Here is a 15,616-nt window from a genome sequence, read left to right as displayed (position 1 = left end):
ATTGATTGGAATAGTTTCAGAAGGAATGGTACCAGCTCCTCCTTGTACCGCTGGTAGAATTCAGCTGCGAATCCATCTGGTCCTGGGCTTTTTTTGGTGGGTAGGCTATTAATTATTGTCTCAATTTCAGAACCTGCTATTGGACTATTCAGGGATTCAACTTCTTCCTGTTTTAGTCTTGGAAGAGTGTAAGTGTCCAGGAAATTATCCATTTCTTCTACATTTTCTAGTTGATTTGTGTAGAGGTGTTTATAGTATTCTCTGATGGTAGTTTGTATTTCTGTGGGGTCGGTGGTGATATCCCCTTTATCATTTTTTATTGCGTGTATTTGATTCCTCTCTCATTTCTTCTTTATTAGTCTTGCTAGGGGTCTGTCAATTTTGTTGATCTTTTCAAAAAACCAACTCCTGGATTCATTGATTTTTTGGAGGGTTTTTTGTGTCTCTATCTCCTTCAGTTCTGCTCTGATCTTAGTTATTTCTTGCCTTCTGCTAGCTTCTGAATGTGTTTGCTCTTGCCTCTCTAATTCTTTTAATTGTGATGTTAGAGTGTCCACTTTAGATCTTTCTTCTTTTCTCTTGTGGGCATTAAGTGCTATAAATTTCCCTCTACACACTGCTTTAAATGTGTCCCAGAGATTCTGGTATGTTGTATCTTTGTTCTCATTGGTTTCAAAAAACATCTTTATTTCTGCCTTCATTTTGTTATGTACCCAGTAGTCATTCAGGAGCAAGTTGTTCAGTTTCCATGTAGTTGAGCGGTTTTGATTGAGTTTCTTAGTCCTGAGTTCTAGTTTGATTGCACTGTGGTCTGAGAGACAGTTTGTTATAATTTCTGTTCTTGTACATTTGCTGAGGAGTGCTTTACTTCCAATTATGTGGTCAATTTTGGAATAAGTGCAATGTGTTGCTGAGAAGAATGTATATTCTCTCCATTTGGGGTGGAGAGTTCTATAGATGTCTATTAGGTCTGCTTGGTGCAGAGATGAGTTCAATTCCTGGACATCCTTGTTAACTTTCTGTCTCGTTGATCTGTCTAATGTTGACAGTGGGGTGTGGAAGTCTCCCATTATTATTGTGTGGGAGTCTAAGTCTCTTTGTAAGTCTCTAAGGACTTGCTTTGTGAATCTGGGTTCTCCTCTATTGGGTGCATATATATTTAGGATAGTTAGCTCTTCCTGTTGAATTGATCCCTTTACCATTATGTAATGGCCTTCTTTGTCTCTTTTGATCTTTGATGGTTTAAAGTCTGTTTTATCAGAGACTAGGATTGCAACCCCTGCTTTTTTTTGTTCTCCATTTGCTTGGTAGATCTTCCTCCATCCCTTTATTTCGAGCCTATGTATGTCTCTGCATGTGAGATGGGTCTCCTGAATACAGCAGACTGATGGGTCTTGACTCTTTATCCAGTTTGTCAGTCTGTGTCTTTTAATTGGAGCATTTAGTCCATTTACATTTAAGGTTAATAGTGATATGTGTGAACTTGATCCTGTCATTATGATATTAACTGGTTATTTTGCTCGTTATTTGATGCAGTTTCTTCCTAGCCTCGATGGTCTTTACATTTTGGCATGTTTTTGCAATGGCTGGTACTGGTTGTTCTTTTCCATGTTTAGGGCTTCCTTCAGGGTCTCTTGTAAGGCAGGCCTGGTGGTGGCAAAATCTCTAAGCATTTGCTCATCTGTAAAGGATTTTCTTTCTCCTTCGCTTATGAAACTTAGTTTGGGTGGATATTAAATTCTGGGTTGAAAATTCTTTTCTTTAAGAATGTTGAATATTGGCCCCCACTCTCTTCTGGCTTGTAGAGTTTCTGCTGAGAGATCTGCTGTTAGTCTGATGGGCTTCCCTTTGTGGGTAACGTGACCTTTCTCTCTGGCTGCCCTTAAGATTCTTTCCTTCATTTCAACTTTGGTGAATCTGGTAATTATGTGTCTTGGAGTTGCTCTTCTCGAGGAGTATCTTTGTGGCATTCTCTGTATTTCCTGAATTTGAATGTTGGCCTGCCTTACTAGGTTGGGGTAGTTCTCCTGGATGATATCCTGAAGAGTGTTTGCCAACTTGATTCCATTTTCCCCCTCACTTTCAGGCACCCCAATCAGATGTAGATTTCGTCTTTTTACATAATCCCATACTTTTTGCAGGCTTTGTTCATTTCTTTTTCTTCTTTTTGCTTTTGGTTTCTCTTCTCACTTCATCTCATTCATTTGATCCTCAATCACTGTTACTGTTTCTTCCAGTTGATCGAGTCGTTTATTGAAGCTTGTGCATTTGTCACGTATTTCTCGTGTCATGGTTTTCATCTCTGTCATTTTGTTTATGAACTTCTCTGCATTAATTAGTCTAGCTGTCAATTCTCCCATTTTTTTTTTCAAGACTTTTAGTTTCTTTGCACTGGGTACATAATTCTCCCTTGAGCTCTGAGAAGTTTGATGGAATGTAGCCTTCTTCTCTCATCTCGTCAAAGTCATTCTCTGACCAGCTTTGATCCATTGCTGGCGATGGGCTGCATTCCTTTGCAGGGGGAGATGCACTCTTATTTTTTGAATTTCCAGCTTTTCTGCCCTGCTTTTTTCCCATCGTTGTGGTTTTATCTGCCTCTGGTCTTTGATGATGGTGACGTACTGATGGGGTTTTGGCATAGGTGTCCTTCCTGTTTGATAGTTTTTCTTCTAACAGTCAGGACCCTCAGCTGTAGGTCTGTTGGAGATTGCTTGAGGTCCACTCCAGACCCTGTTTGCCTGGGTATCAGCAGCAGAGGTTGCAGAAGATAGAATATTGCTGAACAGCGAGTGCACCTGTTTGATTCTTACTTTGGAAGCTTCGTCTCAGGGGTGTACTCCACCCTGTGAGGTGTGGGGTGTCAGTCTGCCCCTAGTGGGGGATGTCTCCCAGTTAGGCTACTCAGGGGTCACGGACCCCCTTGAGCAGGCAGTCTGTCCCTTCTCAGATCTCAACCTCCGTGTTGGGAGATCCACTGCTCTCTTCAAAGCTGTCAGACAGAATCGTTTGCGTCTGCAGAGGTTTCTGCTGCTTTTGTTGTTGTTGTTGTTAACTCTGCCCTGTCCCCAGAGGTGGAATCTACAGAGACAGGCAGGTTTCCTTGAGCTGCTGTGAACTCCACCCAGTTCGAGTTTCCCAGCGGCTTTGTTTACCTACTTAAGCCTCTGCAATGGCGGGCGCCCCTCCCCCAGCCTCACTGCTGCCTTGTGGTTAGATCGGAGACTGCTGTGCTAGCAATGAGGGAGGCTCTGTTGGTGTGGGACCCTTCCGGCCAGGTGTGGGATATATTCTCCTGGTGTGCCCGTTAGCTTAAAGCGCAGTATTGGGGTGGGAGTTACCCGATTTTCCAGGTGTTGTGTGTCTCAGTTCCCCTGGCTAGGAAAAGGGATTCCCTTCCCCCTTGTGCTTCCCAGGTGAGGTGATGCCTCACCCTGCTTCAGGTCTTGCTGGTCGGGCTGCAGCAGCTGACCAGCACCGATTGTCCGGCACTCCCTAGTGAGATGACCCCAGTACCTCAGTTGAAAATGCAGAAATCACCTGTCTTCTGTGTCGCTCGTGCTGGGAGTTGAAAACTGTAGTGGTTCCTATTCGGCCATCTTGCTCCCCCCAGGAATCATTCTTAAGGTAATAGTGTTTCATCTTCGTTCTTTCCTTCTATTACCTGCTGGCTGTAATACATATGCAATCACATACAAAAGCAGTAATATGAAGGAACTTGAGGCCTCATTAATTGTGGAAATGCAATGCAAGCAAAGACCCAGATGCTGAGTAATAGCCTTAAAAGCTACCTGCCTAGACCTTTGTTTTGCATTGGCAAACAATTTTGGCAAACTGTTACATTTTATGCTTTGGAAGGCAAACTGCAGGCTGGCTAAGGTGGTGTTATTACATGGAATTGTAAAGGGAGTCACAGGATCACTTCATGATTGCTGCTTGCTGCTTTGGTAAAATCCTGCAAAATGGTTATGGACTCAACGTAAGAGAAGCCTATCTTTAAGCAGAAATAAGACTCCCTTATACTGCAGATTTCTAGGTTAAAAAGTCAACAGCTTCTGTCCTAGATGTGATATGTATTTATGCATGGTAGAAAGATAGATGGCTGTATAGATAGATAGATAGATAGATAGATAGATAGATAGATAGACAAATGTTCTAGGGCTGATATAGCAAATTACCACAAACTTGGTGGCTTGAAACAAAAAATAATAATTATCTCATAGTTATGGAAGCTAGCAGTTTAAAATAAAAGTGTTAGGGTGAGTACTTGATGGAGACATTGAGGGAGTATCTGTTCCACGTTTCTCTTCTGATTTCTGGTAGCTACTGGCAATCCATGGCATTTATTGGCTTGTAGCTGAAATCATACCACTCTACTTCCATTATCACATAAACTTTTTTTCCTTGTGTTTCTCTCTGTCTTCATATGGGCTTCTTAAAAAGATGCCATCATTAGATTTGAGACTCACTCTAATCCAGTATGACCGCATCTTAACAAATAACAACTGCCAGAAATCCTCTATTTCCAAATAAGAGTATTTTCTGAGATTTCCTATGATCATGAATTTTGGAAAGATGCTGCTAAGCACAGTAAAGATAGATGATAGATAGCAGGGCCACAGATTTAATAGTAATAGTTTACTGAAATACTATTACTCTGCTGCAAAGAGGCAATTTAGGGTGTTGTTTTTCTATCCAAGCTCATTATTTCAGATGGCCTCAATTTTCAGAGAGGTGCAGATGGGAAATGCACAGATACAGGAAATGTAAAATACTTTAATCTTAAATAATCTGTTTACATAAGCTCTTTGCCTATGGTTGCTTGCATTTGGGACTGGAAGCGAATAAATCAGAAGTCTACTATATGCACATACCTGTCTTGAAAAAGTAGCCAGTGGCAGTTACATCCCTAAAGAAAGTCTAGGTCCCTAAAACTACAGCACCAGAAAGCAGTCTAACATAATTGAGCAATCACCAAGAAGGAGAAAGTCTTTTTTTTTTTTTTTTTTTTTTTTTTTATACTTTAAGTTCTAGGGTACATGTGCATAACGTGCAGGTTTGTTACATATGTATATATGTGCCATGTTGGTGTGCTGCACCCATCAACTCGTCAGCACCCATCAATTCATCATTTATATCAGGTATAACTCCCCAATGCAATCCCTCCCCCCTCCCCCCTCCCTATGATAGGCCCCATTGTGTGATGTTCCCCTTTCCGAGTCCAAGTGAGCTCATTGTTCAGTTCCCACCTATGAGTGAGAACATGCGGTGTTTGGTTTTCTCTTCTTGTGATAGTTTGCTAAGAATGATGGTTTCCAGCTGCATCCATGTCCCTACAAAGGACGCAAACTCATCCTTTTTTATGGCTGCATAGTATTCCATGGTGTATATGTGCCACATTTTCTTAATCCAGTCTGTCACTGTACTCATCTCACCAATGGCAATGGAGAACAAGGGAAACACATTTAGAGAAGACACAGATACAGAACATGGAGGTCTATGAAGAAAGCTGGATTTATCCTGGCATACAAACTTCCCAAGGAGCAGAGCTGTAGATATTTATTCCATTTGTTATTTCCAGATCATGGCATTTTGAAATAGAGGTGCATACCTGCAGGGGACAGTCAGGCTCCAATTCCAAAGATAACTTCTGTTTGTCTACTACTTGAGCAGACTTATTCAAAATATAAAACAAGGCAACAAGTAATAATGTCATGCATGGTTGATGGATGCATTTTAGTGCGTTTCTTGTATCAGATTAAGGAGGGAAGATATTCAGTGTTACACAAGTTCCCTCATAAGCATAAAACATCTCTAGCTTTCAAAATAGCTAATCATCACAAGCATGGTTATTTTCTATGTTAATGATGATGTCCTTAGTGTTATCTGTTTACTCAATAAACACACACATTAAACAACCCTGTGAAAGTAGCTGTTAAAAATAAAGATTGCCATTTTCCATGTGAATAATCATGACCTTAGAGTTTTATATATACCCTATTATTTCTGATAATTTTACATCCTAATGTTTAGAGTTATTAAACTGTGACAGATTATTTGGGGCTAGAATGCTACATGCTATGAACTACATAACAGGTGAGTCCTGCCAGGGCTAATAACAGGAAGTTCTGGTGTCATCGGCTAATATTTCTCTTGGAAAAAAAAAAGAAAAAAAACTGATTATATTGCCCATCAATGTTCACTGTTTTATCTTATACTTATTATAAGCAAGTATTAAATATAATATTCTGAATCACATTTATTTTATTTTCAATAGGCTTTTTAATTAAAAATATATAAGGGATTATGGGAAGAAAAACCTAGAAATAACTTAAAAAGCTATGTGACAAATATATAACACTTTGCACACTTAGAGTGTACAATTTACAGTGTATAACTGCATTATAACACTTAGAGTGTAAAACTGTATTAACAACTCGATGATGATCGAAATGTAACTTTGAAGCAGAATGTACTACATTTTAGTAAAACACTGAGAAAAAATAGGCTAGAATATATAATTTTGATAAATTCTAAAAAAAATTAATTTCTTAAATAATGGATATGTTATTGTTATGAAATATATAAAATAACTAGTTTGTTAGGATTTTATATTACTTGTGCAGAATGCAAGGTTAGATATAGTTGCTTTATAGAGGTCACCATAACCACCACAATGGAAATAGAAACTTACTCACAAATAAGTACTGAAGAGGTCAGGACTGCAGCATGTATCATAGAAGAAAGGTATAAATATATTAAGTTTTATATAAAGAAAAATGAAAATAAGGAATGTATTGATCAAAGAGGATATGAAAAGCTTTTTTTTAAGAGTTGTCCATGGTCAGCTTTCAGTCCCATCTTGTGGAACTGGTTGCCTATAATCCACCAAGGACAGCTGCAATTACATTAAAATAAAAGTACAAAAAATTTACGAAAGTTTTCATATAAACTTAAGTAGATTATAGAAAAATATTTTCTCACTTTCTCTCCTACATTATTAAAGGAAACCTATATTAATAAGTTAACATCAGCCTATATTGATAAATTTGAAATCTTCAGAAAACTTTAAGGAATACAAACATTATTTATGAACATTAAAGATCAAAGTACATTTATATGCTGATTTAGAAATGAGCCTCCTGGCTGGGCATGGTGGCTTACGCCTGTAACCTTAACACTTTGGAAGGCCAAGTCAAGTAGATTGCTTGGGGACAGGAGTTCAAGACTAGCCTGGGAAAACTGGTGAAACCCTTTGTCTACAAAAAATACAAAAATTAACCAGGTATGGTGGTGTGTGCCTATAGCTACTCGGGAGGCTAAGGTGGGAGGATGGCTTGAGCCTGCGAGACAGAGGTTGCAATGAGTGGAGATGGTGCCACTGCACTGCAACCTGGGTGACAGAGTGAGACTTTGTCTCAAAAAAGAAAAGAAACATGAGCCTCCTTCAAATGCACCAAGTTCATTCACCTGAAGTTCCCTTAGAATTGTAAAAGAATTACTATAACATTGAGAGGCGACACTCTGCTAGCAACCCTCACTTTCAGCGCCTCCTCAGCCTCTGCTACACTCTGGGGGCGCTTGAGGAGCCCTTCAGCTCGTCATAGCACCATGGGAGCCCCTCTATGGGCTGGCAGAGGCCGGAGCCACCTCCCTCTGCTTGCCGGGGAGTGTGAAGGGAGAGGCGTGGGCGGGAACCGGGGTTGCCAGCAGTGCTCGCTGGCCAGTGTAAGTTCTGGCGGGGGCGGGCTTGGGGTCGGGCTCAGCGCCCTGCACATGGAGCGGGCGGCCGGGGCTGCCAGCTGAGGGCAGTTAGGGGTTTAGCACCAGGGCCAGCTGTGGAGGTTGCACCGGGTACCCCTGCAGTGCTGGCCCGCTGGCACTGCACTCAAATTCTTAGCTGCCTCCCCACTGGGTAGGGCTTGGGACCTGCAGCCCACCATGTGTGAGCTCCCCACCTGCGGTGGGCTCCCGTGCTGCCCCAACCTCCCCAACAAGCGCTGTCTCCTGCTCCGGTGTTGCCTGGTCCCATGGACAGCCCAAGGGCTGATGAGTGCAGGCGGAGCTGGGGACTGGCGGGCAGCTGGGCCTGCAGCCCCTGTGCAGAATCCACTAGGTGAAGCCAGCTGGGCTCCTGAGCTGGATGGGGACTTGGAGGACTTTTATATCTAGCCAGAGGATTGTATGTGCACCAATCAGCACTCTGTGTCTAGCTCAAGATTTGTAAATACACCAATCAGCACTCTGTGTCTAGCTTAAGGTTTGTAAATACACCAATCAGCACTCTGTGTCTAGCTCAAGGTTTGTAAATACACCAATCAGTACTCTGTGTCTAGCTCAAGGTTTGTAAATACACCAATGGGTACTCTATCTAGCTAACTCTGTGTCTAGCTAACCTAGTGGGGACTTGGAGAACTTTTCTGTCTAGCACTGTGTCTAGCTCAAGGGTTGTAAACGCACCAATCAGCACTCTGTTGAAATGGACCAATCAGCTCTCTGTAAAATGAACCAATCAGCAGGATGTGGGTGGGGTCCGATAAGGGAATAAAAACAGGTTGCCAGAACCAGCAGTGGCAAGGTGGTGGTTGCCTTCCCCAAGGTGGAGGCATTGTTCTTTTATTCTTTGCAATAAATTTTGCTGCTGCTGAGTGTTTGGGTGGAGGCTGCCTCTATGAGCTGTAACACTCACCAGGAAGGTCTGCAGCTTCACTCCTGAAGTCAAGGAGACCACAAACCCACCGGGAAAAATGAACAACTCCAGACGTGCTGCCTCTAAGGTGTAACACCCACCATGAAGGTCTGCAGCTTCACTCCTGACAGCAAGACCATGAACCCACTGGAAGGAAGAAGTTCCAGACACATCTGAATGACTGAGGGAACAAACTCCTGACATACCATCTTAAGGTCCGCGGCTTCATTCTTGAAATCTGTGAGGCCAAGCACCTACCAATTCTGGACACAACATCACTCAATAAATTTCCCCAGATTTTATATCCTGATACTATTTCTGTTGACACTAATATAAATAAGTTATTCTTAAAGAGTGAGCGTTCACTTCTTGTTTCTAGATTCTGAAACAGTAAGAACAAAACTAAATCTTGAATGTGACAGGGAATGCAAAATAAAGAACCTGCCTCTCAATAACAGAAAGTTCTGAAAGTATAGGAAACAAGTTTTTTTGTTGTTGTTGTTCTGTTTTTTTGTTTCTTGTTTTGTTTTGTTTTGGTTTTTGCGACAGAGTCTTGTTCTGTTCATCAGGCAGGAGTGCGATGATGCCAGGTCTCACTGCAATCCCGCCTCCCAGGTTCAAGCGAATCTTCCCCCCTCAACCTCCCCAGTAGCTGGGATTAGAGGCATGCGCCACCAAGCTTGGTTAATTTTTGTATTTTTAGTACAGACGGGTTTTTGCCCTGTTGGCCAGGCTGGTCTGCAACTGCTGACTCCAGGTAATCCGCCCACCTCCGCCTCCTAAAGTGCTGGGATTATAGGCTCGAGCCACCATGCCTGGCCTAATTTTTGTTTCTTAAATTGAAAACAAAGAAAACTGAATTATCATGGTTTTATGAATTAAGTTGGTACTCATATTTCTCAATTGTATTTTCAGTTTTTGAATACCATCTATAAATATAAATTAGGTAATGCTATTATAGTAAGTTATAGTGTATCTATATGAGACCTACAGTGTTTAGGATCACAAACTCTAAATTTTTTAAAACTTTTATTGTATCACTAATTTTATAATTACAAAAGCAGTAATTATAGAGTATACAAATAGAGTATATACCACATATATACTGTAGTTAATTTAATATTATTTAACTAATAGTTAACTTACATATTTAATATGTATCATTAAAAGTTACCTGAAAATAATTTGCATCTTAAAATAATTCAGTAGATCTTGATCTTACAGTAACTTGAAAGAATTTGTATCAAACAATACACTTCAGTAAATATTTCAAAAGTCCTGCGATCTCGTAGTGAAAAATTATTCAAGGTAATGAATATATATCTTTTTCACCCAAATGTGCAAAGTCATTCAATATGAACACGTGAATAACAGCATTTGAAAAATAAAAGGATATGCGAAGCTGTTACATATGTAGATGATACTTAGTAGTCTCGTGTAGTGTATTTCAGAGAGTTCCTAATATATTTAAAACTTTCATTTTATGATTCTGAAAAGAAAAATGAAATCAATTTTTAAAACCAATTAAGTGAAGTTCATTCAGTTTTATTTTGTCGAAAACTATAGTTTCTAATGATTTTGAATTGTTCTGAGTAACTTTTAAAAAAACAATTAACACAGGTATGTCCATATATGATGTAAGTAATATGGACATGTGTATTTTCACAGATATATTATCTCATTGAAAATTTATATATAGGCGTAACACTGATTTATTGTTCGTCTTAAAATTTAAAAATTCTCTTGGCTTTTTTCTTATAATTTTTAAATATATTGTGCCTACAAAATGTCTTATTTATAAACTAATGGCATAATTATAAAAAAAAACTGTTGACCCATTATCCAACTTAAGTGCTAGAAAACCAAGAATACTTTCCATCTACCCCTATGCTCCTACTTTATGTTAAAGTATGTTATGTTAAAGTAGGAGCATATTTCCTCTCGCCTCCCCTGACAAGTAAGCTTTATTTTAAAATTCATTGTATCAGTCAGCTTTCCTTGAGTAAGAAATCAGCACAACATTTAAATGGCAAATATTAAGCATTTATTTCTTACTCATAATTCCGTGGAGGGGATGGTGTGGCTCTGATTTAATCTAAAATCTAGGTCTCTCCCATACTTGCCATTTCTAGGGCTTTTGGAAAATGTCAGAAGGAAAAAATGCAAAATAGTACACTGGCATTCCTGCCCACAATCCCATTGGCCAAAAAAGGTTTGTGGCCAAAGCCAATGTCACAGGCATATGCCATGGAGATAGTGTTTGAGGGGAGGTGAATATTTGTTGAATAATAATCTAATCTATTACAACTGTGCTTATCATTTATTTTGATTTTCTTTTTCCAAATTGTGAGCACTTACTTATGGTATTAAATTTCAAAAGGAGAGAAGAGAAAACCTCACAGTTTTTTTGGTATGTTAAGCCAAAGGAGTCAGTTGTACCTTTCTAATTATTAATTTATTTAGTATTTATTAAGTAGCACACAATATGTTCCAGGTATACGTCCATTTTTCTCCTCCCAAGAAGTTTTGTAATTTAAGATTTCATTGTATTGCTTTCAGATTTCCATTCTGAATATAAAATACTTAAAGGAAATTACTATTTCTATGTGCCATAGCTGGTTGAAATCTGTATGTTTACTTGACAACAACAGTCATGAACATGTTAAAATATACAGTCAGCAAAGATGATGTTCTGTGAATTGTAACACATTTAAAATATTTCAATGAAATTAAGCTTGCAATAATTTGCAAAGAAAAACTCCATTAAAATGACTGAACTAATTTGTCAGTAGAAGGTTTGTCTCCCCAAGAGAGCTTTCAAACATCAGCAATATAACTTTTATACCAATTTATTTTTTAAAATGAAGTTTCAAGATGGTAGACTTTTTCTTACTTTGTGCTATTTAAAATGGAATACATTTTGTTTTGTTTTGTTTTGAGAAAAACATGAGAGTAAGCAGGGCTCCTCTTTTTGTACAGAACTTTTAAGTTTTCAGCAAACTTCTAGAGAAAAATTTCTCATGGTATTAGATATCTTAACAATGTGTCCAAATTTAGACATTTTTACTAATTATACAATAAGATCTGAAAAATCTAATTCTAACTGCTCTTTCTCTTTGTCTAATAAAGGATACTCCACAAGGTTTATAAAGAATCACCTATGTGTTATGGTGTATCAGTTCCATGTCTAATAGAAAAGGATTTTTAAATTCCACATTGAAATGCCATGAAACAATTTTAAGCGTGTTTCTTTTATCAGCCTAGATCTCACAATAATCTATGTAACTTATTTGAAAAACACAGACCAGTCTCCCTGACATTATCATTATAAACATCTAAAATAGAAAATGAAGTGAGAAACTTGAGTTTTTGCAAATCATAAAGCATATCATTAAACATATATCTTTAATTTGTGACTGTCTAAGACAGGACAATGATAGGACCAGAGGCATAATGGCATAATGCACATATCTTTTTTATCCATGTAACTTTCAAAGCCTCTTTTGGGATGCTACTGTCACAAAATCTTTGATATAAAGACAGGGAAAACAAAACTGGCTTAATAACCTCTATAATATTTAGGTTATATCACTATTCCTTGTTGGCAATATTTGGTATTGGGCAACACTTTCAGTTAAGCATTTAGTTAGGAGTCTTTTAAATCTCTCTCCACTCCATTCCCTGACCATTGGGCCAGAGAAGCAAAACTTTAACACCCTAATAAAAGAAAGAGGACAGATGAGACAGAAAGAAGAGAGAAAGTATTCCCAAAGCCTAGATAACAAAAATGTGCTATAGCACTTACGATATTATTAATGAAAGATATTTTTTTAAATCAACAATGGTGAGAAAATAAACATATGAAGTTGGAATCATCTTTGTGATTCTTATAAAACACTTGTTCATTGTTTAGGTTGTGGATGATAGATCCAGAACAAATAAATTGCATTGTTACATATTGCCATTGGAATATTCAATGTTTTTCTAAGATGAAATTAAAACTTCCAATTATAAAAGGACCTTCAGAGATTCTGCATAATTACATGTTCTTTAAAGCCAGACACAGGAGGAACAGCTAGAGAAAAACCTATGCAGTCTTTAAAACATACTTATTTCCAACAAAAGGTAGAATTTGAAGAATGTGTAGAGGAAAGAACAGATATAATTTCCATATATTTCTGAATCACTGGTTTTTAAAAAATATTTTAACAATCAAATTCACTCCCGTGGAAAAATTAAACAAATATCAATATAAGTCATTTGAATTCTTTGCCATATTAGATTGATACACTTCCTATTGAGATAATCAATGACTTGTCATGGAATTAATTATATCAAGTTAATTAGAAAAATGCAAGTGAGCTGTATCAAAAATTAATTACTTATTATTGAATTTGTAAAACCAGTATGATGTGGTGCAGTCACATGGAAATTTCATAGCCTAAAGCCAGATATGCTCAATTATATTGTCATTAACAAGTCAAAGTCACTTAACTTCATATTCTGTTAATTTTTTGTATGTTGATAACATATGATCATATGATTTAAATCAAACAACAAATAATGCAATTAAAATTGAAAAATTAATACACAATTACCATTATTAGCATACTTAAATGAATTATGGTTAAACAATAATTGGAGTTGTAGTCAATTTTACATTGTATATTATGCCTGAAAATTTTGTTTGTGTTATGGCAGGCTTTAAAACAAAAAGGTGTATAGAAGTATCCAGACAGGTTATATCTTTAATGCATTGCCTCTGAAAAATTTCCACAGAAAAACCTACTCCTAGAGGTGGAAGATTCTCTATTTTTAGAACTTTGGAGGAGACAAAATGGTTCCTCTATTTTAGTGCTGTTTCTGTTGTCAGAAATGTCTTCTCAGAACTCTGCTCATTTCAGCTGCAGAAGAAAAGGTCAGAAAGGAATTCCCCAGTAACTCACTTCCACTGCTGCCTTTCCAAGTAATAACAATGAAACATAAATAGCAACAGGTAGAAGGGGTTTAACATGGAGACTGATAGAGGCAACATTTAATAAGTAAATTATGCTGAAACAAAATTCAGAAGAACTCTACAATTATGTTCAATCTGGTGCCCATATATTTCACTGTTCAGATAGCAGATTGTCGTTTTGAAAAACGGAATGGGAGGAATCTAAGCTTCTAGGCATTTTGCCTAATTTTTCTTCAGCTCTCCCTCATTTCCTTTAAGCCTTAGATACATGACCACAGAGTCCAGACATGGGGTATATTGAGCTGTAATTTACAATATTTGGAATGTGAGGAGCTGGAGATAACTTGAAAAATCTTAATACTAAGCAGCTGCTAGAGGCTATTAGAAGCATATTGGTGATGATACAGATATAAATGATTTTAATAAAAAAGATCGTGGAGCACAGAATGCCAACCAGTTTCCCAGAGCACTGCACTGAAAAACGATGGACATAGAGAAACATTTGGTTAAGTCCCCAGTAGCAAAAAAAGCTTCTGAAAAAACTGGACATTTTAAAAGACCATAGATGATGAATCCATCACATAAAAGTCAAAGACTCTAAGAGTACTTAGGAAATAGTGAATGTGCTATCTCTGATGGGTTATGGAATGATTTTTAAAAATATACAAAGGTAAAGTATGCATACTGAAACAATGACCAGAATGCATATCGAAGATAAAAGAAAGGTTGGGGCTAGCTGTGGGAAAGTGGAACCCTTCTCAAAGAAAAGTGGGATTTATTTTTAATTTGGGTGGCTACAATATAAGAATAACTTAGCTTAAGAAATGATAATGTCTTAATGATAAGCTTAGCTTTTTAATGAAAAAAGTTAATATGCTGCTATTATTTTAATAATATATTAAATTATATCATATAATCATAATACAATAATGTAATTATATTAATATTTTAAAAATATATTCATATAATAAAATATAATTTCATCATATCTATTTATAAATATATTTTATTAAATATTAATCAACTATATTTATATATTTATATATATTCATTTTATTAAATGTTAATCAACAATCATATTGACAATTATTATACTCAGTTATTTTAAAGCCTCAATTACAAATGAGATTATTATATTGGACTCCAGAAAATATATTTATTTCTAAACACAATAGGATCTATATGTTATTTCTAAACAGACTAGGTTATATACATATACATGTGTATGTGTATATATACACACACATACATGTGTATGTGTATATATATATACACCCAACAAATGCTGCTTGATTTTTTTGTTTCAATTTTTTTGAAAATAATATTTCACATTGCTATTTTAAATATTTAAATAAATAAATATATGCCTGAATTATTTTAAAGAATACCTCTAACTTTTTAAAGCTATAACATTGCATACACAAATTTGACTGAAATTCAGTGAGATAAATGGGTTGATCCAATAAATCAGACTATTTGAGGTTGAATTACTACTTTCCCACCCCTTACCTCCATCTAACCTTGAGCATTTTATTTAATCTGTCATATCTCCTGAATACATGTGGATAATCATAGTACCTACATGATAGATTGGCGAGCATTTTTAGCACAATACCTGATACTGGGTAGGGTTTCAATATTTTATAATAATTTCCATACAGGAACTGTGGCTATAGTACTAAATTATGAAGAAAATGTATAGAAAGCCATTAAGTAGTAAATAGTTCTTCAGATCACATGTAAAACCAGACGATTCACTGTGATAATTCATTGCAAAGGCAACTTGTCATTTCAGACAAAGTGATTGGTATGAAACTGAATTAAAAATTCTAAAATTTGGGATAGTCACACTGTAAAAGTGAACTCTGCACAGTATGGTTACCTTTCAGGACAATCAGATTATTTTCCCACAACCTTTTTTTAAAACTATTTATTTATTTTACCAGCTTTATAAGATGTAATAAACAAAAATT

This window comes from Piliocolobus tephrosceles, chromosome X, assembly GCF_002776525.5.
Source record: "Piliocolobus tephrosceles isolate RC106 chromosome X, ASM277652v3, whole genome shotgun sequence".
In the NCBI taxonomy this organism is placed as follows: Eukaryota; Metazoa; Chordata; class Mammalia; order Primates; family Cercopithecidae; genus Piliocolobus; species Piliocolobus tephrosceles.
Note: the sequence above shows the minus strand (reverse complement) of the source record.